Raw genomic sequence first — 24,724 nt, 5'->3', positions numbered from 1 at the left:
CTGTGGGCATTGTGTATGTAAGAGGTACTACTACTGTGGGCATTGTGTGTGTAAGCGGCACTGCTACTGTGGGCATTGTGTGTGTAAGAGGCACTGCTACTGTGGGCATTGTGTGTGTAAGAGGCACTGCTACTGTGGGCATTGTGTGTGTAAGAGGCACTGCTACTGTGGGCATTGTGTGTGTAAGCGGCACTGCTACTGTGGGCATTGTGTGTGTAAGAGGCACTGCTACTGTGGGCATTGTGTGTGTAAGCGGCACTGCTACTGTGGGCATTGTGTGTGTAAGAGGCACTGCTACTGTGGGCATTGTGTGTGTAAGCGGCACTGCTACTGTGGGCATTGTGTGTGTAAGAGGCACTGCTACTGTGGGCATTGTGTGTGTAAGAGGTACTGCTACTGTGGGCATTGTGTGTGTAAGAGGTACTGCTACTGTGGGCATTGTGTGTGTAAGAGGTACTGCTACTGTGGGCATTGTGTGTGTAAGAGGCACCGCTACTGTGGGCATTGTGTGTGTAAGAGGCACCGCTACTGTGGGCATTGTGTGTGTAAGCGGCACCGCTACTGTAGGCATTTTGTGTGCAAGCGGCACGGCTACTGTGGGCAAAGGGCACTAATATGTGGGGCAATGTGAATAAGATTATGCTACTGTGAGGCATTATTTTGGATTAGGGTACTATTGTGTTGCCACGCCCCTTCCTCGTGAGATCACACCCCCTTTTTGCAACGAGCACCTTTGATGTGCAGGTGATGAGTTCCACCATCTATCCAGGACCATTTTAAGCCCTGGATAGCACTATGTAATAGTTACACAATAAAGTGTAATATTCAAATGATCATCTACCCATAGCAACAGACATGTCCCACCATATCCAGACTTACTTTAAATTGCTGGATTTATTTGAGTGTGTAGTACTGGAAGCATCAGAATACCTGTGGTTGCCAGGGCATACTTTCACTTGAAGAGCCAAACGTAGCAGCATGCCCTGTCTTCCAGGACACATTGGCACTTGTAGTTTGCCAAGCAAAAATGAAGTCTCGACATGAATGACTAACAAGTGATGCGTCACTTCTTTTAAAACAGTGGCGTTTCCCATAATCTGAAATCAAACCATGAAGAATCCCCACTGTTATTCACTGAAGTGATACACCACTATTATGTTAAATGACAATTTATTTATTTTTACATAATCTGCACAATATCTTAAGATGCTGATGGCTCTTCACTTATATATACACATGAGGCACGTGCCTAGGGGCGGCACTTGGATGCTTGTGTTGGTACTGTCAGACTGAAATGTACCAGTAACGGCCAAATATTTCCACTGTGCTGTACTTTATGCCATATTGAATGGAGTGTAAGCAGGTAAGACACAATGTGAGGAGGGCGTTCCTGTCTTACAATCCTGGTGACATCCCTCCCATACTCCCCCCCCCCTTCCAAACAGGAAGTAAACAGCCAGGCGCGCTAGTAAAACAAAAAATAAATAAAAACAAAATAATAAAGATGCAGTGGGATTGCATGCTGGGCTTTCGGGCCCCCCAATCGGCCGGGCCCCATATCAGCTGCTTCCCCTGCACCCTCTATAGTCATGCCACTGGCTGAATGTGTAAAACCAGAGGTGTACCAGGCCAATGATTCCACCTAACACATGTTTTGTAGAAATCACTGACTGAAGTAAATATTAATAATATCTGATAGGCAGATATTACTTACAAGTACAAAACTTCTCTTTTACATAATTTAATAATTAAAAAGATACTATGGGCCGGATTCAATTAGCTGCGGTTAAGTACCGCGGGCAAATTGATCTATCCCCCATAGATGCAGCCATCTTGTACCATAAATCCAAATGTTTATCCACAAGCATTTGCACAATGGTAAGTACATTACAAAATAGCACTTTGCATGTTCAGAAATGAGATTTACTTTCTTCTTCATTAGAAAAGTAAACATTATTAAAAATTAAGATTCTGGTCTTCTTACACGGTATAAGGTACTATTAATTCATGCTTCTAGTAGAGTAATATTAAGTCCAGTTACAGGGTTATTTTCATTTCTACATGACCAGATTAAGTTTATGTAATACACAGGTTTGCCATAATGGGGGGGTCATTCTGACCCGATCGCACACTGCAGTTTATCGCAGCGGTGCGATCGGGTCAGAACTGCGCAGTGCGTCGGCACATGCTACGATCGCCTCTGCCTGATTGACAGGCAGAGATGGTTGATGGGCGGGGGGAGGGGGGGTGGGACGGCAGAGTTTGGCTGCCGTTTAGTGGGCGCAGTCTGGCCAACGCAGGCGTGGCCGGACCTAACGGGGGGTGGGTCGCAGCGGCTGTGTGATGTCACACGCAGCCACTGCGGTCCGGGGAGCGATGAGTAGCTCCTGGCCAGCACGCTAAAGCTGCACTGGACGGGAGCTACTCTTGAAGTGCCAAGGCATCGCCGCTGTGCGATGCCTTTGCACTTCTGCGGGGGAGGGGGCGCGGCACTGACAAGCGGGGTGGGATAGCCCTGTGCTGGGCGTCCCCCCACATGTCAGTGTGAATAATTGTAGCTGTGCTAAATTTAGCACAGCTACGATCATCTCGGAATAACCCCCAATATCCCTTTAACCCGAGAGACTTGCAGTAAATCATACGTAGGCGTCTCAGATTAAAGGGATATATGGCAAGCCCTGTTTTACATATATTTATAATATATTTTTGTATGTATGTATAGGCTGGTCAAAGTATCCCGGATTATCCTGAATAATCCTGGACACCAATAATTTTCACAGATTCTGTGGGGGAAATTCCATTGTTTTATCTCTCCCGAACGCTCAACTAAAGTGACGGAAGATCGAGGGGCGATATTCAATTGCTGATTGTGCCCATTAGAGACGGGTTTAGGCGCGCAAAGCACCCAAACCCAACTAAACTAATGGGTGCAATTATGAAAAGATCTGTTTGGGTACCCAAAAAAATGATTATTCTAAGAGTTAAGTATAAGCAACAATAAAAGGCAGTGTTTATTTGGAAATATGCTGTAGCAAGATTTAGTATAGCATTAAGTATCAAAGTTCTTAGTGCCTCCTCCATGTGTTATTATATATGAGAACAATTAGTGCAAGCACAAAAATATACCCCCTAATTTAGCAGCCTCTCTTGTTAGCATAGGAATACAAAATCTGTTTTCTGTGCACATGGCCAAAGCAGGTAAGCAGTGGTGGATTTTACATAGAGGCTGCAGGACTGCAGCCCACCCTTAAAATCTGCAACCCGCAGGGACTGGCTAGCAGTGGCAGTGACTTCCTATGGAAACGTTCCCTGCTAATCACAGCCAGATAGGCAGTCTCAGGGGGATGTGGGACTGCCATATCTTCTGCAATCGTGGTACAACAGGTGTTTCCAATAATGTGCGCAATTAGCTTGGAGTGCAGCTAAGTCAAGTGTAAAAAGAGGTGTATCCCACACTTCAAACAATATAACAATGGAAAAAAAAGAGCTTTCACATATGACAATAGCGCTCACCAAGTGACATGCATAAGTGAGTGAACAACTAGTATAGAATGCATTCACCCTTAATAAAAGTAGTCCTCGTTGATGTAATGAGTGGAGGATGAAGATTCACTGTATGGGATCCTTGTGTCAAGCATTAACACTCAAAGTGGAACGGATCAACTCTCAAGCATCTGAAAAATAAGTGCCTCTTTCCCCAATATATAGGATTAGACAAGAGGCACCATTAAGCACAGACCATAGTGCAGTAATTTTGTTTAAAAGCACGCACAGGTTTTAATGCACAGATTAAACTTACAAGAAGTTAAAAGAACAAGAACATTTCATAAAAAGACTTCATGGGATAACACAGATGTTATATCACCCAGCGATTCCTTGCAGCCACAGCAGATGGTAATGGAAAGTGTGCACAGTCTCTCCAAGTGTCCAACGGCATGCAGAGTAGCAGAGGGTGAATGTGTCCAAATGTCCCAGGGTCAGTCACAGGTAAAAACAAGAAGCCACGCTTAACGCGTATCGGACCAAACGTCCTTCATCAGAAGCGTGGATTAGTGGCTACAGACTGGTGTTTTTATTCCATCCTGGTTAAAGGTCTCAGCTGTCTCCAATTGTCATCCGCTCGTTGCGCTCCGTCCCGCGCACATGCGTGGTGACAACCGGAAACCGGAAGTCGTCGGTGCGTGTCACCTGCGTTCCACACACCCGGAAGTCCTCAAGACGGCTTTCTTTCACTTAGAGACGTGGATATCCTTGCTGATAGTATGCGTTTCACTGACCAGGAAACGCACATAGAGCCATCATCCATTTGTTCCCTTATACAGGGATCTCACAGAAGATGTAATATAGAGTCCCGGATTGATATACCGTCATATAAAAAATAAACAAAAAATAACAGTAATTACCAGGTGATTACACATATCTAAAATGGGATACAATAAAGAAATTAAACACTGGGATGGAAGAACTAAGAGTTAGGTCAAAAAACATTTCAACTCAAATTCACCGTTTAGACCACCTGGATTAAGGGTGCCCAAACGGTGTATTAACTTCATCTCTGTTTGAGAGAGTCTTTTATCCAAGTCCCTTGTTCTCCATTTTTGTTGTATCACCTGTACACCCCAGAAGTTCCTAAGTGCACCTGTATTACAATTGTGCACCCTTTTAAAGTGTGATGAGACATTATGCGTTTCTAGACCTTTTCGAATATTATATACATGCTCGGCCCACCTCACCTTACCACTTCTTCCTGTTTTGCCAACATAAGCAAGGCCACAGGTGCATTCGAGCACATATATAATATTTTTTGTATGACATGTGATGAAATCCCGAATGGGATATCTATGGCCATTAACAATGTATTCCGTGAATTTCCTCACTGGAACCTTAACAGTCTTGCACATAAGGCAGTCACCACAACGGTGAAAGCCTTTAGTCCTCACACTCTGCCTCAACTCCATATCGAGGCTACTCCTTACAAGTTGGTTCTTGAGTGATTTAGCCTTCCTATAAATAAATATGGGTCTATCTGGCAACAAATCACCAATCACCATATCTTGTTTCAGGATATTCCAGTTGTTAATGAAAACTTTCTCTATACTTTTAAAGGAACTACTATACTGACTAACAAAGGCCCATTTGAATCTATCATCAGAGTTGGTGGATTTTTCTTTTATAGCTAAAAGTTGGGATCTATCCACCCTATCTACCCTTGCTCTGGCAGATTCAAGGACATTTGATGTATATCCTTTTTGTGCTAACCGACCTGTGAGTTCATCCAATTGCTGATTGCATATTCCTGTATCAGAACAGTTCCTCTTGACCCGTGTAAACTGACTGAAAGGAATCCCATCCAGCCAGTGTGCATGGTGTTGACTTGTCCTGTCAATGAAACTGTTGGAGTCTGTTTTCTTCCTATACGTTTTTGAATGAACTTCACCATTTTGAATATAGATGCTCAAGTCAAGGAAGGACACCTCCTCCTGACTCTGTATGAAGGTAAATTTAATATTCACATCATTCAGATTAAGTTTCTGATAAAATGTTTGAAGTGACTCTTTGTCCCCACGCCACACAAAAAGGACGTCATCGATATAACGCCGCCAGGACACCAGGCCCGCCACCAGCATCCCGTCTCTCCAGATCTGGGTATCCTCCCAGTACGCCATAAATAAATTGGCGTAACTGGGGGCGAACCTGGTGCCCATAGCGGTGCCAATCCGCTGTAAATAAAAAGTACCGTCAAAGAAAAAATAATTATTTAGCAGGATGAATCTGATACTCTCCATAATGAACATCCTGATGGATTCATTATAACTGCTCTTACTCAGAAAATACGAGACCGCCATTAGGCCTTTCTCCAAATCTATAATTGTGTATAATGTACATACATCGGCTGTACATAGGAAATCACCTATTTCCCATTTATAGTTTGTCAGGCTCCTCAGAATATCCCCAGTGTCTTTTACGAAGGATCTTGTGGTTACCACTATAGGCTGTAAATAGTGGTCGACCATAGCTGAAAGATTACTGGTCAGGCTGTTACACCCAGATACTATGGGTCTACCGGGGGGGTGGAGGGGGTCCTTGTGAACCTTTGGGAGAACATACATGGTGGGTATGGTGGGGTTCTTAACATTCAGAAATTCATGTTCACCCTTTGTGATTACCTTGTTGTCCAAAGCTTGCGTGGTAAGATCCAGCAATGCTTTCGCAATACGTGTTGTTGGATCCGCTTTGAGTTTCTGATAGGTGCCTCCTTCATTAAGCTGTTTGTGCACCTCCTCCATGTATGATTCCCTTTTCATAAGGACCACACCTCCACCCTTATCTGCCGGCTTAATAATTAAATCCTTGTCGTCTTTCAAGGATTGAATGGCCTCGAATTCCTTTTTGGTCAGGTTAGGTTTGTTCTTTTTACCACCTTTTTGTATCTCTTTCTCGATCTCTCTGCAGACAACTTTATTAAAAACCTCCAAACAGTTTCCTCTCGATTGGATCGGATAAAACGTAGAGGGTGCTTTAAATCGAGACACTTCCCCACTATGCTCCACATCCACATCCGTGTTCTCCTTATTCTGAAAGAACTTTTTAATAGTTAATTTTCGAATAAATTTTTGAACGTCTAAAAAGACGTCAAAGGAGTTGGGCTTACTTGTTGGTGCAAAGTTTAGGCCTTTTTGCAGTACTTTCACTTCATGCGTAGTCAATGACCTATCAGATAAATTGAATATTTTTCCTTCCAACGTAGTCACAGTCGAGGAATCCATGGTATTAGTAACTGTTGTGTCAATAACCATGTCCATTTCCTCTATGTGACTATTTACTGGGATAGTATTTCTGGGTTTGCGGTTTTTTTTAGGACGTTTACCTGCCCTTGTACCCCTCCTAGTTTTTTTATTATTATTAGCAGTATCCTCACGTACTACCTTCTGTTTCGTGGGGTCCTTTGGCCAATCCCTAAAAAAGAAGAGGAGGAAGGATCCTCATCTCTCTCTCTTAGTGCCAAAAATCTATTTGAGGTTTTTACCTCCTCGGGTTTAGTTGCGATGTTCGTTTTTCTAAACCTTTGGCGGTATATTTCTGGCCCACCATCACCATAATCAGATTCAAAGCGGGGTTCCCAATCTCTCCGTTGATTTCTATAAAACGAATCAACATTCTCTCTAGATGGATATTTAGGGAGATTCCAATCTTGATTGGCATGGGGATTATTTTTCCTTCTCCACTGGGGAGGTTTTTCCAATTGTGATTTGGAGTTATAGGGACCTGCCCCTTTCAAATTCCCCTTAAACCCATTAGTCCTATTCCTCTTATTCCTAGTTATTCCTTTCCTTACAGGTGTTTTAGGTGGTAATTGCCCTTCCTGAGTTGACTCCGAATTTACTTCAAGAGATATCACTACCACAGAGTCTCTTTTAAACTTTTTCTGTTTTCTATCTCTTAATTCATTGGTACTTTTATTAATTTTTTGCAATAAGGATTTCTCCAAAGTACAGAATTCTTCCAGATCCTTATATGGATGAATAAGGGTTTGGAGAACTGTGATTTCATCATTCAGTTTGACCAGGGTAATCTTTCTCTCTTTTATGATGAGATCAATCAGGGAAGATGAACATGAATGGAGTGTTTTATCCCACTCTTCCCTAAAATCAGAGTTAGGTGAGTCAAAGGAGGGAGGTTTTTGTATCTTTAAACCTTTTGGTATAATGCGGGCCTCCTGGTAGTGTTCCAACGTCACTACCTCCCACCATATTCTGTTCTCCTTTAACATGACCCCCTCTAATTTTTTAAAAGCAGAACTAAGATTCTCATCATTAATTTCTACATTTTCCCCCGTCTCCGTGAACATAGTTTTTAATAAATCCTTTCTCGTTTCCCTAAACTTAAACATGTTTGCAGCAGACAATGAAAACTGGGATAAACAATCAAATCGTGGTACAACAGGTGTTTCCAATAATGTGCGCAATTAGCTTGGAGTGCAGCTAAGTCAAGTGTAAAAAGAGGTGTATCCCACACTTCAAACAATATAACAATGGAAAAAAAAGAGCTTTCACATATGACAATAGCGCTCACCAAGTGACATGCATAAGTGAGTGAACAACTAGTATAGAATGCATTCACCCTTAATAAAAGTAGTCCTCGTTGATGTAATGAGTGGAGGATGAAGATTCACTGTATGGGATCCTTGTGTCAAGCATTAACACTCAAAGTGGAACGGATCAACTCTCAAGCATCTGAAAAATAAGTGCCTCTTTCCCCAATATATAGGATTAGACAAGAGGCACCATTAAGCACAGACCATAGTGCAGTAATTTTGTTTAAAAGCACGCACAGGTTTTAATGCACAGATTAAACTTACAAGAAGTTAAAAGAACAAGAACATTTCATAAAAAGACTTCATGGGATAACACAGATGTTATATCACCCAGCGATTCCTTGCAGCCACAGCAGATGGTAATGGAAAGTGTGCACAGTCTCTCCAAGTGTCCAACGGCATGCAGAGTAGCAGAGGGTGAATGTGTCCAAATGTCCCAGGGTCAGTCACAGGTAAAAACAAGAAGCCACGCTTAACGCGTATCGGACCAAACGTCCTTCATCAGAAGCGTGGATTAGTGGCTACAGACTGGTGTTTTTATTCCATCCTGGTTAAAGGTCTCAGCTGTCTCCAATTGTCATCCGCTCGTTGCGCTCCGTCCCGCGCACATGCGTGGTGACAACCGGAAACCGGAAGTCGTCGGTGCGTGTCACCTGCGTTCCACACACCCGGAAGTCCTCAAGACGGCTTTCTTTCACTTAGAGACGTGGATATCCTTGCTGATAGTATGCGTTTCACTGACCAGGAAACGCACATAGAGCCATCATCCATTTGTTCCCTTATACAGGGATCTCACAGAAGATGTAATATAGAGTCCCGGATTGATATACCGTCATATAAAAAATAAACAAAAAATAACAGTAATTACCAGGTGATTACACATATCTAAAATGGGATACAATAAAGAAATTAAACACTGGGATGGAAGAACTAAGAGTTAGGTCAAAAAACATTTCAACTCAAATTCACCACCTGGATTAAGGGTGCCCAAACGGTGTATTAACTTCATCTCTGTTTGAGAGAGTCTTTTATCCAAGTCCCTTGTTCTCCATTTTTGTTGTATCACCTGTACACCCCAGAAGTTCCTAAGTGCACCTGTATTACAATTGTGCACCCTTTTAAAGTGTGATGAGACATTATGCGTTTCTAGACCTTTTCGAATATTATATACATGCTCGGCCCACCTCACCTTACCACTTCTTCCTGTTTTGCCAACATAAGCAAGGCCACAGGTGCATTCGAGCACATATATAATATTTTTTGTATGACATGTGATGAAATCCCGAATGGGATATCTATGGCCATTAACAATGTATTCCGTGAATTTCCTCACTGGAACCTTAACAGTCTTGCACATAAGGCAGTCACCACAACGGTGAAAGCCTTTAGTCCTCACACTCTGCCTCAACTCCATATCGAGGCTACTCCTTACAAGTTGGTTCTTGAGTGATTTAGCCTTCCTATAAATAAATATGGGTCTATCTGGCAACAAATCACCAATCACCATATCTTGTTTCAGGATATTCCAGTTGTTAATGAAAACTTTCTCTATACTTTTAAAGGAACTACTATACTGACTAACAAAGGCCCATTTGAATCTATCATCAGAGTTGGTGGATTTTTCTTTTATAGCTAAAAGTTGGGATCTATCCACCCTATCTACCCTTGCTCTGGCAGATTCAAGGACATTTGATGTATATCCTTTTTGTGCTAACCGACCTGTGAGTTCATCCAATTGCTGATTGCATATTCCTGTATCAGAACAGTTCCTCTTGACCCGTGTAAACTGACTGAAAGGAATCCCATCCAGCCAGTGTGCATGGTGTTGACTTGTCCTGTCAATGAAACTGTTGGAGTCTGTTTTCTTCCTATACGTTTTTGAATGAACTTCACCATTTTGAATATAGATGCTCAAGTCAAGGAAGGACACCTCCTCCTGACTCTGTATGAAGGTAAATTTAATATTCACATCATTCAGATTAAGTTTCTGATAAAATGTTTGAAGTGACTCTTTGTCCCCACGCCACACAAAAAGGACGTCATCGATATAACGCCGCCAGGACACCAGGCCCGCCACCAGCATCCCGTCTCTCCAGATCTGGGTATCCTCCCAGTACGCCATAAATAAATTGGCGTAACTGGGGGCGAACCTGGTGCCCATAGCGGTGCCAATCCGCTGTAAATAAAAAGTACCGTCAAAGAAAAAATAATTATTTAGCAGGATGAATCTGATACTCTCCATAATGAACATCCTGATGGATTCATTATAACTGCTCTTACTCAGAAAATACGAGACCGCCATTAGGCCTTTCTCCAAATCTATAATTGTGTATAATGTACATACATCGGCTGTACATAGGAAATCACCTATTTCCCATTTATAGTTTGTCAGGCTCCTCAGAATATCCCCAGTGTCTTTTACGAAGGATCTTGTGGTTACCACTATAGGCTGTAAATAGTGGTCGACCATAGCTGAAAGATTACTGGTCAGGCTGTTACACCCAGATACTATGGGTCTACCGGGGGGGTGGAGGGGGTCCTTGTGAACCTTTGGGAGAACATACATGGTGGGTATGGTGGGGTTCTTAACATTCAGAAATTCATGTTCACCCTTTGTGATTACCTTGTTGTCCAAAGCTTGCGTGGTAAGATCCAGCAATGCTTTCGCAATACGTGTTGTTGGATCCGCTTTGAGTTTCTGATAGGTGCCTCCTTCATTAAGCTGTTTGTGCACCTCCTCCATGTATGATTCCCTTTTCATAAGGACCACACCTCCACCCTTATCTGCCGGCTTAATAATTAAATCCTTGTCGTCTTTCAAGGATTGAATGGCCTCGAATTCCTTTTTGGTCAGGTTAGGTTTGTTCTTTTTACCACCTTTTTGTATCTCTTTCTCGATCTCTCTGTAGACAACTTTATTAAAAACCTCCAAACAGTTTCCTCTCGATTGGATCGGATAAAACGTAGAGGGTGCTTTAAATCGAGACACTTCCCCACTATGCTCCACATCCACATCCGTGTTCTCCTTATTCTGAAAGAACTTTTTAATAGTTAATTTTCGAATAAATTTTTGAACGTCTAAAAAGACGTCAAAGGAGTTGGGCTTACTTGTTGGTGCAAAGTTTAGGCCTTTTTGCAGTACTTTCACTTCATGCGTAGTCAATGACCTATCAGATAAATTGAATATTTTTCCTTCCAACGTAGTCACAGTCGAGGAATCCATGGTATTAGTAACTGTTGTGTCAATAACCATGTCCATTTCCTCTATGTGACTATTTACTGGGATAGTATTTCTGGGTTTGCGGGTTTTTTTAGGACGTTTACCTGCCCTTGTACCCCTCCTAGTTTTTTTATTATTATTAGCAGTATCCTCACGTACTACCTTCTGTTTCGTGGGGTCCTTTGGCCAATCCCTAAAAAAGAAGAGGAGGAAGGATCCTCATCTCTCTCTCTTAGTGCCAAAAATCTATTTGAGGTTTTTACCTCCTCGGGTTTAGTTGCGATGTTCGTTTTTCTAAACCTTTGGCGGTATATTTCTGGCCCACCATCACCATAATCAGATTCAAAGCGGGGTTCCCAATCTCTCCGTTGATTTCTATAAAACGAATCAACATTCTCTCTAGATGGATATTTAGGGAGATTCCAATCTTGATTGGCATGGGGATTATTTTTCCTTCTCCACTGGGGAGGTTTTTCCAATTGTGATTTGGAGTTATAGGGACCTGCCCCTTTCAAATTCCCCTTAAACCCATTAGTCCTATTCCTCTTATTCCTAGTTATTCCTTTCCTTACAGGTGTTTTAGGTGGTAATTGCCCTTCCTGAGTTGACTCCGAATTTACTTCAAGAGATATCACTACCACAGAGTCTCTTTTAAACTTTTTCTGTTTTCTATCTCTTAATTCATTGGTACTTTTATTAATTTTTTGCAATAAGGATTTCTCCAAAGTACAGAATTCTTCCAGATCCTTATATGGATGAATAAGGGTTTGGAGAACTGTGATTTCATCATTCAGTTTGACCAGGGTAATCTTTCTCTCTTTTATGATGAGATCAATCAGGGAAGATGAACATGAATGGAGTGTTTTATCCCACTCTTCCCTAAAATCAGAGTTAGGTGAGTCAAAGGAGGGAGGTTTTTGTATCTTTAAACCTTTTGGTATAATGCGGGCCTCCTGGTAGTGTTCCAACGTCACTACCTCCCACCATATTCTGTTCTCCTTTAACATTTTTTTTTCTAATTTTTTAAAAGCAGAACTAAGATTCTCATCATTAATTTCTACATTTTCCCCCGTCTCCGTGAACATAGTTTTTAATAAATCCTTTCTCGTTTCCCTAAACTTAAACATGTTTGCAGCAGACAATGAAAACTGGGATAAACAATCAAATCGTGGTACAACAGGTGTTTCCAATAATGTGCGCAATTAGCTTGGAGTGCAGCTAAGTCAAGTGTAAAAAGAGGTGTATCCCACACTTCAAACAATATAACAATGGAAAAAAAAGAGCTTTCACATATGACAATAGCGCTCACCAAGTGACATGCATAAGTGAGTGAACAACTAGTATAGAATGCATTCACCCTTAATAAAAGTAGTCCTCGTTGATGTAATGAGTGGAGGATGAAGATTCACTGTATGGGATCCTTGTGTCAAGCATTAACACTCAAAGTGGAACGGATCAACTCTCAAGCATCTGAAAAATAAGTGCCTCTTTCCCCAATATATAGGATTAGACAAGAGGCACCATTAAGCACAGACCATAGTGCAGTAATTTTGTTTAAAAGCACGCACAGGTTTTAATGCACAGATTAAACTTACAAGAAGTTAAAAGAACAAGAACATTTCATAAAAAGACTTCATGGGATAACACAGATGTTATATCACCCAGCGATTCCTTGCAGCCACAGCAGATGGTAATGGAAAGTGTGCACAGTCTCTCCAAGTGTCCAACGGCATGCAGAGTAGCAGAGGGTGAATGTATCCAAATGTCCCAGGGTCAGTCACAGGTAAAAACAAGAAGCCACGCTTAACGCGTATCGGACCAAACGTCCTTCATCAGAAGCGTGGATTAGTGGCTACAGACTGGTGTTTTTATTCCATCCTGGTTAAAGGTCTCAGCTGTCTCCAATTGTCATCCGCTCGTTGCGCTCCGTCCCGCGCACATGCGTGGTGACAACCGGAAACCGGAAGTCGTCGGTGCGTGTCACCTGCGTTCCACACACCCGGAAGTCCTCAAGACGGCTTTCTTTCACTTAGAGACGTGGATATCCTTGCTGATAGTATGCGTTTCACTGACCAGGAAACGCACATAGAGCCATCATCCATTTGTTCCCTTATACAGGGATCTCACAGAAGATGTAATATAGAGTCCCGGATTGATATACCGTCATATAAAAAATAAACAAAAAATAACAGTAATTACCAGGTGATTACACATATCTAAAATGGGATACAATAAAGAAATTAAACACTGGGATGGAAGAACTAAGAGTTAGGTCAAAAAACATTTCAACTCAAATTCACCGTTTAGACCACCTGGATTAAGGGTGCCCAAACGGTGTATTAACTTCATCTCTGTTTGAGAGAGTCTTTTATCCAAGTCCCTTGTTCTCCATTTTTGTTGTATCACCTGTACACCCCAGAAGTTCCTAAGTGCACCTGTATTACAATTGTGCACCCTTTTAAAGTGTGATGAGACATTATGCGTTTCTAGACCTTTTCGAATATTATATACATGCTCGGCCCACCTCACCTTACCACTTCTTCCTGTTTTGCCAACATAAGCAAGGCCACAGGTGCATTCGAGCACATATATAATATTTTTTGTATGACATGTGATGAAATCCCGAATGGGATATCTATGGCCATTAACAATGTATTCCGTGAATTTCCTCACTGGAACCTTAACAGTCTTGCACATAAGGCAGTCACCACAACGGTGAAAGCCTTTAGTCCTCACACTCTGCCTCAACTCCATATCGAGGCTACTCCTTACAAGTTGGTTCTTGAGTGATTTAGCCTTCCTATAAATAAATATGGGTCTATCTGGCAACAAATCACCAATCACCATATCTTGTTTCAGGATATTCCAGTTGTTAATGAAAACTTTCTCTATACTTTTAAAGGAACTACTATACTGACTAACAAAGGCCCATTTGAATCTATCATCAGAGTTGGTGGATTTTTCTTTTATAGCTAAAAGTTGGGATCTATCCACCCTATCTACCCTTGCTCTGGCAGATTCAAGGACATTTGATGTATATCCTTTTTGTGCTAACCGACCTGTGAGTTCATCCAATTGCTGATTGCATATTCCTGTATCAGAACAGTTCCTCTTGACCCGTGTAAACTGACTGAAAGGAATCCCATCCAGCCAGTGTGCATGGTGTTGACTTGTCCTGTCAATGAAACTGTTGGAGTCTGTTTTCTTCCTATACGTTTTTGAATGAACTTCACCATTTTGAATATAGATGCTCAAGTCAAGGAAGGACACCTGACCAGTAATCTTTAAGTTATGGTCGACCACTATTTACAGCCTATAGTGGTAACCACAAGATCCTTCGTAAAAGACACTGGGGATATTCTGAGGAGCCTGACAAACTATAAATGGGAAATAGGTGATTTCCTATGTACAGCCGATGTATGTACATTATACACAATTATAGATTTGGAGAAAGGCCTAATGGCGGTCTCGTATTTTCTGAGTAAGAGCAGTTATAATGAATCCATCAGGATGTTCATTATGGAGAGTATCAGATTCATCCTGCTAAATAATTATTTTTTCTTTGACGGTACTTTTTATTTACAGCGGATTGGCACCGCTATGGGCACCAGGTTCGCCCCCAGTTACGCCAATTTATTTATGGCGTACTGGGAGGATACCCAGATCTGGAGAGATGGGATGCTGGTGGCGGGCCTGGTGTCCTGGCGGCGTTATATCGATGACGTCCTTTTTGTGTGGCGTGGGGACAAAGAGTCACTTCAAACATTTTATCAGAAACTTAATCTGAATGATGTGAATATTAAATTTACCTTCATACAGAGTCAGGAGGAGGTGTCCTTCCTTGACTTGAGCATCTATATTCAAAATGGTGAAGTTCATTCAAAAACGTATAGGAAGAAAACAGACTCCAACAGTTTCATTGACAGGACAAGTCAACACCATGCACACTGGCTGGATGGGATTCCTTTCAGTCAGTTTACACGGGTCAAGAGGAACTGTTCTGATACAGGAATATGCAATCAGCAATTGGATGAACTCACAGGTCGGTTAGCACAAAAAGGATATACATCAAATGTCCTTGAATCTGCCAGAGCAAGGGTAGATAGGGTGGATAGATCCCAACTTTTAGCTATAAAAGAAAAATCCACCAACTCTGATGATAGATTCAAATGGGCCTTTGTTAGTCAGTATAGTAGTTCCTTTAAAAGTATAGAGAAAGTTTTCATTAACAACTGGAATATCCTGAAACAAGATATGGTGATTGGTGATTTGTTGCCAGATAGACCCATATTTATTTATAGGAAGGCTAAATCACTCAAGAACCAACTTGTAAGGAGTAGCCTCGATATGGAGTTGAGGCAGAGTGTGAGGACTAAAGGCTTTCACCGTTGTGGTGACTGCCTTATGTGCAAGACTGTTAAGGTTCCAGTGAGGAAATTCACGGAATACATTGTTAATGGCCATAGATATCCCATTCGGGATTTCATCACATGTCATACAAAAAATATTATATATGTGCTCGAATGCACCTGTGGCCTTGCTTATGTTGGCAAAACAGGAAGAAGTGGTAAGGTGAGGTGGGCCGAGCATGTATATAATATTCGAAAAGGTCTAGAAACGCATAATGTCTCATCACACTTTAAAAGGGTGCACAATTGTAATACAGGTGCACTTAGGAACTTCTGGGGTGTACAGGTGATACAACAAAAATGGAGAACAAGGGACTTGGATAAAAGACTCTCTCAAACAGAGATGAAGTTAATACACCGTTTGGGCACCCTTAATCCAGGTGGTCTAAACGGTGAATTTGAGTTGAAATGTTTTTTGACCTAACTCTTAGTTCTTCCATCCCAGTGTTTAATTTCTTTATTGTATCCCATTTTAGATATGTGTAATCACCTGGTAATTACTGTTATTTTTTGTTTATTTTTTATATGACGGTATATCAATCCGGGACTCTATATTACATCTTCTGTGAGATCCCTGTATAAGGGAACAAATGGATGATGGCTCTATGTGCGTTTCCTGGTCAGTGAAACGCATACTATCAGCAAGGATATCCACGTCTCTAAGTGAAAGAAAGCCGTCTTGAGGACTTCCGGGTGTGTGGAACGCAGGTGACACGCACCGACGACTTCCGGTTTCCGGTTGTCACCACGCATGTGCGCGGGACGGAGCGCAACGAGCGGATGACAATTGGAGACAGCTGAGACCTTTAACCAGGATGGAATAAAAACACCAGTCTGTAGCCACTAATCCACGCTTCTGATGAAGGACGTTTGGTCCGATACGCGTTAAGCGTGGCTTCTTGTTTTTACCTGTGACTGACCCTGGGACATTTGGACACATTCACCCTCTGCTACTCTGCATGCCGTTGGACACTTGGAGAGACTGTGCACACTTTCCATTACCATCTGCTGTGGCTGCAAGGAATCGCTGGGTGATATAACATCTGTGTTATCCCATGAAGTCTTTTTATGAAATGTTCTTGTTCTTTTAACTTCTTGTAAGTTTAATCTGTGCATTAAAACCTGTGCGTGCTTTTAAACAAAATTACTGCACTATGGTCTGTGCTTAATGGTGCCTCTTGTCTAATCCTATATATTGGGGAAAGAGGCACTTATTTTTCAGATGCTTGAGAGTTGATCCGTTCCACTTTGAGTGTTAATGCTTGACACAAGGATCCCATACAGTGAATCTTCATCCTCCACTCATTACATCAACGAGGACTACTTTTATTAAGGGTGAATGCATTCTATACTAGTTGTTCACTCACTTATGCATGTCACTTGGTGAGCGCTATTGTCATATGTGAAAGCTCTTTTTTTTCCATTGTTATATTGTTTGAAGTGTGGGATACACCTCTTTTTACACTTGACTTAGCTGCACTCCAAGCTAATTGCGCACATTATTGGAAACACCTGTTGTACCACGATTTGATTGTTTATCCCAGTTTTCATTGTCTGCTGCAAACATGTTTAAGTTTAGGGAAACGAGAAAGGATTTATTAAAAACTATGTTCACGGAGACGGGGGAAAATGTAGAAATTAATGATGAGAATCTTAGTTCTGCTTTTAAAAAATTAGAGGGGGTCATGTTAAAGGAGAACAGAATATGGTGGGAGGTAGTGACGTTGGAACACTACCAGGAGGCCCGCATTATACCAAAAGGTTTAAAGATACAAAAACCTCCCTCCTTTGACTCACCTAACTCTGATTTTAGGGAAGAGTGGGATAAAACACTCCATTCATGTTCATCTTCCCTGATTGATCTCATCATAAAAGAGAGAAAGATTACCCTGGTCAAACTGAATGATGAAATCACAGTTCTCCAAACCCTTATTCATCCATATAAGGATCTGGAAGAATTCTGTACTTTGGAGAAATCCTTATTGCAAAAAATTAATAAAAGTACCAATGAATTAAGAGATAGAAAACAGAAAAAGTTTAAAAGAGACTCTGTGGTAGTGATATCTCTTGAAGTAAATTCGGAGTCAACTCAGGAAGGGCAATTACCACCTAAAACACCTGTAAGGAAAGGAATAACTAGGAATAAGAGGAATAGGACTAATGGGTTTAAGGGGAATTTGAAAGGGGCAGGTCCCTATAACTCCAAATCACAATTGGAAAAACCTCCCCAGTGGAGAAGGAAAAATAATCCCCATGCCAATCAAGATTGGAATCTCCCTAAATATCCATCTAGAGAGAATGTTGATTAGTTTTATAGAAATCAACGGAGAGATTGGGAACCCCGCTTTGAATCTGATTATGGTGATGGTGGGCCAGAAATATACCGCCAAAGGTTTAGAAAAACGAACATCGCAACTAAACCCGAGGAGGTAAAAACCTCAAATAGATTTTTGGCACTAAGAGAGAGAGATGAGGATCCTTCCTCCTCTTCTTTTTTAGGGATTGGCCAAAGGACCCCACGAAACAGAAGGTAGTACGTGAGGATACTGCTAATAATAATAAAAAAACTAGGAGGGGTACAAGGGCAGGTAAACGTCCTAAAAAAACCCGCAAACCCAGAAATACTATCCCAGTAAATAGTCACATAGAGGAAATGGACATGGTTATTGACACAACAGTTACTAATACCATGGATTCCTCGACTGTGACTACGTTGGAAGGAAAAATATTCAATTTATCTGATAGGTCATTGACTACGCATGAAGTGAAAGTACTGCAAAAAGGCCTAAACTTTGCACCAACAAGTAAGCCCAACTCCTTTGACGTCTTTTTAGACGTTCAAAAATTTATTCGAAAATTAACTATTAAAAAGTTCTTTCAGAATAAGGAGAACACGGATGTGGATGTGGAGCATAGTGGGGAAGTGTCTCGATTTAAAGCACCCTCTACGTTTTATCCGATCCAATCGAGAGGAAACTGTTTGGAGGTTTTTAATAAAGTTGTCTGCAGAGAGATCGAGAAAGAGATACAAAAAGGTGGTAAAAAGAACAAACCTAACCTGACCAAAAAGGAATTCGAGGCCATTCAATCCTTGAAAGACGACAAGGATTTAATTATTAAGCCGGCAGATAAGGGTGGAGGTGTGGTCCTTATGAAAAGGGAATCATACATGGAGGAGGTGCACAAACAGCTTAATGAAGGAGGCACCTATCAGAAACTCAAAGCGGATCCAACAACACGTATTGCGAAAGCATTGCTGGATCTTACCACGCAAGCTTTGGACAACAAGGTAATCACAAAGGGTGAACATGAATTTCTGAATGTTAAGAACCCCACCATACCCACCATGTATGTTCTCCCAAAGGTTCACAAGGACCCCCTCCACCCCCCCGGTAGACCCATAGTATCTGGGTGTAACAGCCTGACCAGTAATCTTTCAGCTATGGTCGACCACTATTTACAGCCTATAGTGGTAACCACAAGATCCTTCGTAAAAGACACTGGGGATATTCTGAGGAGCCTGACAAACTATAAATGGGAAATAGGTGATTTCCTATGTACAGCCGATGTATGTACATTATACACAATTATAGATTTGGAGAAAGGCCTAATGGCGGTCTCGTATTTTCTGAGTAAGAGCAGTTATAATGAATCCATCAGGATGTTCATTATGGAGAGTATCAGATTCATCCTGCTAAATAATTATTTTTTCTTTGACGGTACTTTTTATTTACAGCGGATTGGCACCGCTATGGGCACCAGGTTCGCCCCCAGTTACGCCAATTTATTTATGGCGTACTGGGAGGATACCCAGATCTGGAGAGACGGGATGCTGGTGGCGGGCCTGGTGTCCTGGCGGCGTTATATCGATGACGTCCTTTTTGTGTGGCGTGGGGACAAAGAGTCACTTCAAACATTTTATCAGAAACTTAATCTGAATGATGTGAATATTAAATTTACCTTCATACAGAGTCAGGAGGAGGTGTCCTTCCTTGACTTGAGCATCTATATTCAAAATGGTGAAGTTCATTCAAAAACGTATAGGAAGAAAACAGACTCCAACAGTTTCATTGACAGGACAAGTCAACACCATGCACACTGGCTGGATGGGATTCCTTTCAGTCAGTTTACACGGGTCAAGAGGAACTGTTCTGATACAGGAATATGCAATCAGCAATTGGATGAACTCACAGGTCGGTTAGCACAAAAAGGATATACATCAAATGTCCTTGAATCTGCCAGAGCAAGGGTAGATAGGGTGGATAGATCCCAACTTTTAGCTATAAAAGAAAAATCCACCAACTCTGATGATAGATTCAAATGGGCCTTTGTTAGTCAGTATAGTAGTTCCTTTAAAAGTATAGAGAAAGTTTTCATTAACAACTGGAATATCCTGAAACAAGATATGGTGATTGGTGATTTGTTGCCAGATAGACCCATATTTATTTATAGGAAGGCTAAATCACTCAAGAACCAACTTGTAAGGAGTAGCCTCGATATGGAGTTGAGGCAGAGTGTGAGGACTAAAGGCTTTCACCGTTGTGGTGACTGCCTTATGTGCAAGACTGTTAAGGTTCCAGTGAGGAAATTCACGGAATACATTGTTAATGGCCATAGATATCCCATTCGGGATTTCATCACATGTCATACAAAAAATATTATATATGTGCTCGAATGCACCTGTGGCCTTGCTTATGTTGGCAAAACAGGAAGAAGTGGTAAGGTGAGGTGGGCCGAGCATGTATATAATATTCGAAAAGGTCTAGAAACGCATAATGTCTCATCACACTTTAAAAGGGTGCACAATTGTAATACAGGTGCACTTAGGAACTTCTGGGGTGTACAGGTGATACAACAAAAATGGAGAACAAGGGACTTGGATAAAAGACTCTCTCAAACAGAGATGAAGTTAATACACCGTTTGGGCACCCTTAATCCAGGTGGTCTAAACGGTGAATTTGAGTTGAAATGTTTTTTGACCTAACTCTTAGTTCTTCCATCCCAGTGTTTAATTTCTTTATTGTATCCCATTTTAGATATGTGTAATCACCTGGTAATTACTGTTATTTTTTGTTTATTTTTTATATGACGGTATATCAATCCGGGACTCTATATTACATCTTCTGTGAGATCCCTGTATAAGGGAACAAATGGATGATGGCTCTATGTGCGTTTCCTGGTCAGTGAAACGCATACTATCAGCAAGGATATCCACGTCTCTAAGTGAAAGAAAGCCGTCTTGAGGACTTCCGGGTGTGTGGAACGCAGGTGACACGCACCGACGACTTCCGGTTTCCGGTTGTCACCACGCATGTGCGCGGGACGGAGCGCAACGAGCGGATGACAATTGGAGACAGCTGAGACCTTTAACCAGGATGGAATAAAAACACCAGTCTGTAGCCACTAATCCACGCTTCTGATGAAGGACGTTTGGTCCGATACGCGTTAAGCGTGGCTTCTTGTTTTTACCTGTGACTGACCCTGGGACATTTGGACACATTCACCCTCTGCTACTCTGCATGCCGTTGGACACTTGGAGAGACTGTGCACACTTTCCATTACCATCTGCTGTGGCTGCAAGGAATCGCTGGGTGATATAACATCTGTGTTATCCCATGAAGTCTTTTTATGAAATGTTCTTGTTCTTTTAACTTCTTGTAAGTTTAATCTGTGCATTAAAACCTGTGCGTGCTTTTAAACAAAATTACTGCACTATGGTCTGTGCTTAATGGTGCCTCTTGTCTAATCCTATATATTGGGGAAAGAGGCACTTATTTTTCAGATGCTTGAGAGTTGATCCGTTCCACTTTGAGTGTTAATGCTTGACACAAGGATCCCATACAGTGAATCTTCATCCTCCACTCATTACATCAACGAGGACTACTTTTATTAAGGGTGAATGCATTCTATACTAGTTGTTCACTCACTTATGCATGTCACTTGGTGAGCGCTATTGTCATATGTGAAAGCTCTTTTTTTTCCATTGGTATATCTTCTGCAATAGCAGAGAGAGCGCTTCCCATGGGGAGCCACTGCCCTGCTATAACTTCAGTCCTATCTGGCTTCTATGGGCTGCAGCTAATTCAGTCCCTAGAAGCCTTCCTGTTTAGCAGTGCTGGAGTTAAGCCCAGCCCCTGGACTGCTGGTTATGAGACACAAAAACTAAGGGTTAAATTTACTAAGATGGGAGGTCTATTTAAGATGGGATGTTGTCCATAGCAACCAATCAGATTCTACTTCTCATTTATCTAGCACCTTGTAGAAGATAATACCTGGGATATGATTGATTTCTCTGGGCAACATCCCATCTTAAATAGAACTCCTACCTTAGTAAATTTAGCCCTAAGGTGTGAATTGTAGGGCATATCCAATTAGTCACAAGGCACTTCCCTATTCAGTTGGCTGGGGTGATGCATTTAATCGGCCAGCTGTCGGGATACCGGCGGTCAAGATTCCGGCGCTGGAATCCCACCAGCCAACAATGCCGCCAGCCGGAATCCCGGCACAACCACAACAGGGCTATTCCCACTCGTGGGTGTCCATGGCACCCATAGAGTGGGAATAGATCCTGTGGCAAGCACAGTGATCCACCGAGCCTGCAGCGTGGCAAGCATAGTGAGCCCGCAAGGGAACTATTTCCACTTGCCCCACTGCTGGCATTCTGGTGGGTGGGAAGCCGCTGTCGGGATATTGGCAGCCGGCATCCCGCTGGTAAATCATACTGAATCTGGCTGGGGAATCCCTGCATGCTGATCCCCAAAGGCAGGATATATCTTCGCATATTCAGGAACTGCAAGGAAAAATCCACATTAAAGACATCCCTGTGCATATAACTCGTTGTGAAACCCATTAGATTCCGCATATTGGGGGTAATTCAGAGTTGATCGCAGCAGCAAATTTGTTAGCAGTTGGGCAAAACCATGTGGCACATATAACGTGCAGAGAGAGTTAGATTTGGGTTGGTTATATTGTTTCTGTGCAGGGTAAATACTGGCTGCTTTATTTTTACACTGCAATTTAGATTTCAGTTTGAACACACACCCCACCCAAATCTAACTCTCTCTGCACATGTTACATCTGCCCCCCCCTGCAGTGCACATGGGGGGTAATTCCGAGTTGATCGCAGCATCAAATTTGTTAGCAGTTGGGCAATACCATGTGCAGTGCAGGTTTTTACCAGTATTTACCCTGCACAGAAACAAAATATCCCACCCCAAATTTAACTCTCTCTGCAAATGTTATATCTGCCCCCCCTGCAGTGCACATGGTTTTACCCAACTGCTAACAAATTTGATACTGCGATCAACTCGGAATTACCCCCCATGGTTTTGCCCAACTGCTAACAAATTTGCTGCTGTGATCAACTCTGAAATATGCCCCTTATGTAGTAGTGGGTTTGTGCGCTTTACAAAAGGTTCAGGGAATGTATATCACGGGATGCGGTCACGTGACCGGCAGTCGTGATCTTGGCAGTAAGGATCCCAATGGCAGGATCCCGGTGGTTGGCAATCCCGGTGGTCAGAATGCCGACACACAGGGACTATTCTGGGATCCCGACATCTGACAATACAATCACAACCCGTATATATCACAACACCACAAAAATGCTTTGCACTGTATGATTGGGAATAAATGGATCTAGGGCTGGGAAAGAATGTACAAAAATGTAATTTCAGTGGGCTGTGAAAGCACCAGGGCAATAATTGTAAGAATGTTTTCAATTTTTCAAGTTTAATATTTTATGGTACAAGCTCTATGATCTCTGTATCACTTAAATTGCAGAGGAAAGCTGGATCAGCTCCCAACTGCATCATATCCTTCCTCCTTTTGAGCTTGGAGAAATAAACTACTGTATATCTGCATATAAAATGTTATGCTACAGTATATTCCAGCCAAACACTGTAACATAATTTGGTATGCTGATACAGTCACAATTATACACAGAATATAGCCATGCCACATATCATTTAAATCAGCATAAGCTGCATGTGCATCCTGGAGGACTGAGGATCATTTAGGATGTGTGTTGCTTTAATCATGAGATTTTTGGGGGCCAATGGGTGACTTTCTCTGACACAATCGGAAGTTTACTAGTCTAAATACTACAACAACTCGGATCCAATATGCAGAAGCCGGGAAGTAATAGTACCAGGGCCGGATTGTATTAGGAGTGCGGGTGTTACTCACACAGGAGGAGCCGGATTTAAGGAAGTCCTGCTGTTTGAAGCCGGGGTTCTGTCTTGCTGTGTGTGTGTGTGTGTGTGTGTGTGTGTGTGTAGCATTAACCTTTTATAAATATAGAAGCTGTATATCTGTAATGGGCAAGCTATAATGAAGCTGCACTATATACACCAGTACTGGCACATGTAAGCTCACCAGTTCCCGCACAGCTCCTGGCCAGTCTGGGGTATAGAGGACCCCTGTAGCCAACTGCAGCTGTCCGGAGGGGTCTGGGCATGGCCTGTCTGGAGTGTGGGAGGGGTGAGCACAGGACCCTGCCCCTCCATTGGCGAGCAATATACCACAAGAACTTGGATCCAATATGCAGAAGCTGGGAAATAATAGTACCAGGGCCGGATTGTATAAGGAGAGCGGGTGCTACTCACACAGGAGCTGCCGGATTTAAGGAAGTCCTGCTGTTGGGAGCCAGGGGTCTCTCTTGCTGAGTGTGTGGCCAGGTTGCGGGAGGGGTGATCACAGGACCCTGCCCGTCCATTGGCGATCAATATATATAAAGCAGCTGAGCCGGTTTTCTGCCTCCACCTCACCCGCATCATCTGCAGCTCCAGCACCTACCCTTCCTCCTCCCGGTCACCACACTGTTCACCCGACACAGGGTCTCACTTCTTCTTTGCCAGACTGATTCACCTTCTCCCCCCACCAGTAAGTGGCCACACGTGTCCCGGATGCCTCCGCTCTGAGCACTGTTGGTGGTTCCTACGTCTGCTTCCTGGTTTCTGCTGCAACTTGTTGCTGAGTCCAGGGATGGCAAGTAACCTG

This window comes from Pseudophryne corroboree, chromosome 5 (genome assembly GCF_028390025.1).
Source record: "Pseudophryne corroboree isolate aPseCor3 chromosome 5, aPseCor3.hap2, whole genome shotgun sequence".
Classification (NCBI taxonomy): Eukaryota; Metazoa; Chordata; class Amphibia; order Anura; family Myobatrachidae; genus Pseudophryne; species Pseudophryne corroboree.
The sequence above is the reverse complement of the archived record's forward strand: the minus strand, read 5'-3'. Positions refer to the sequence as shown.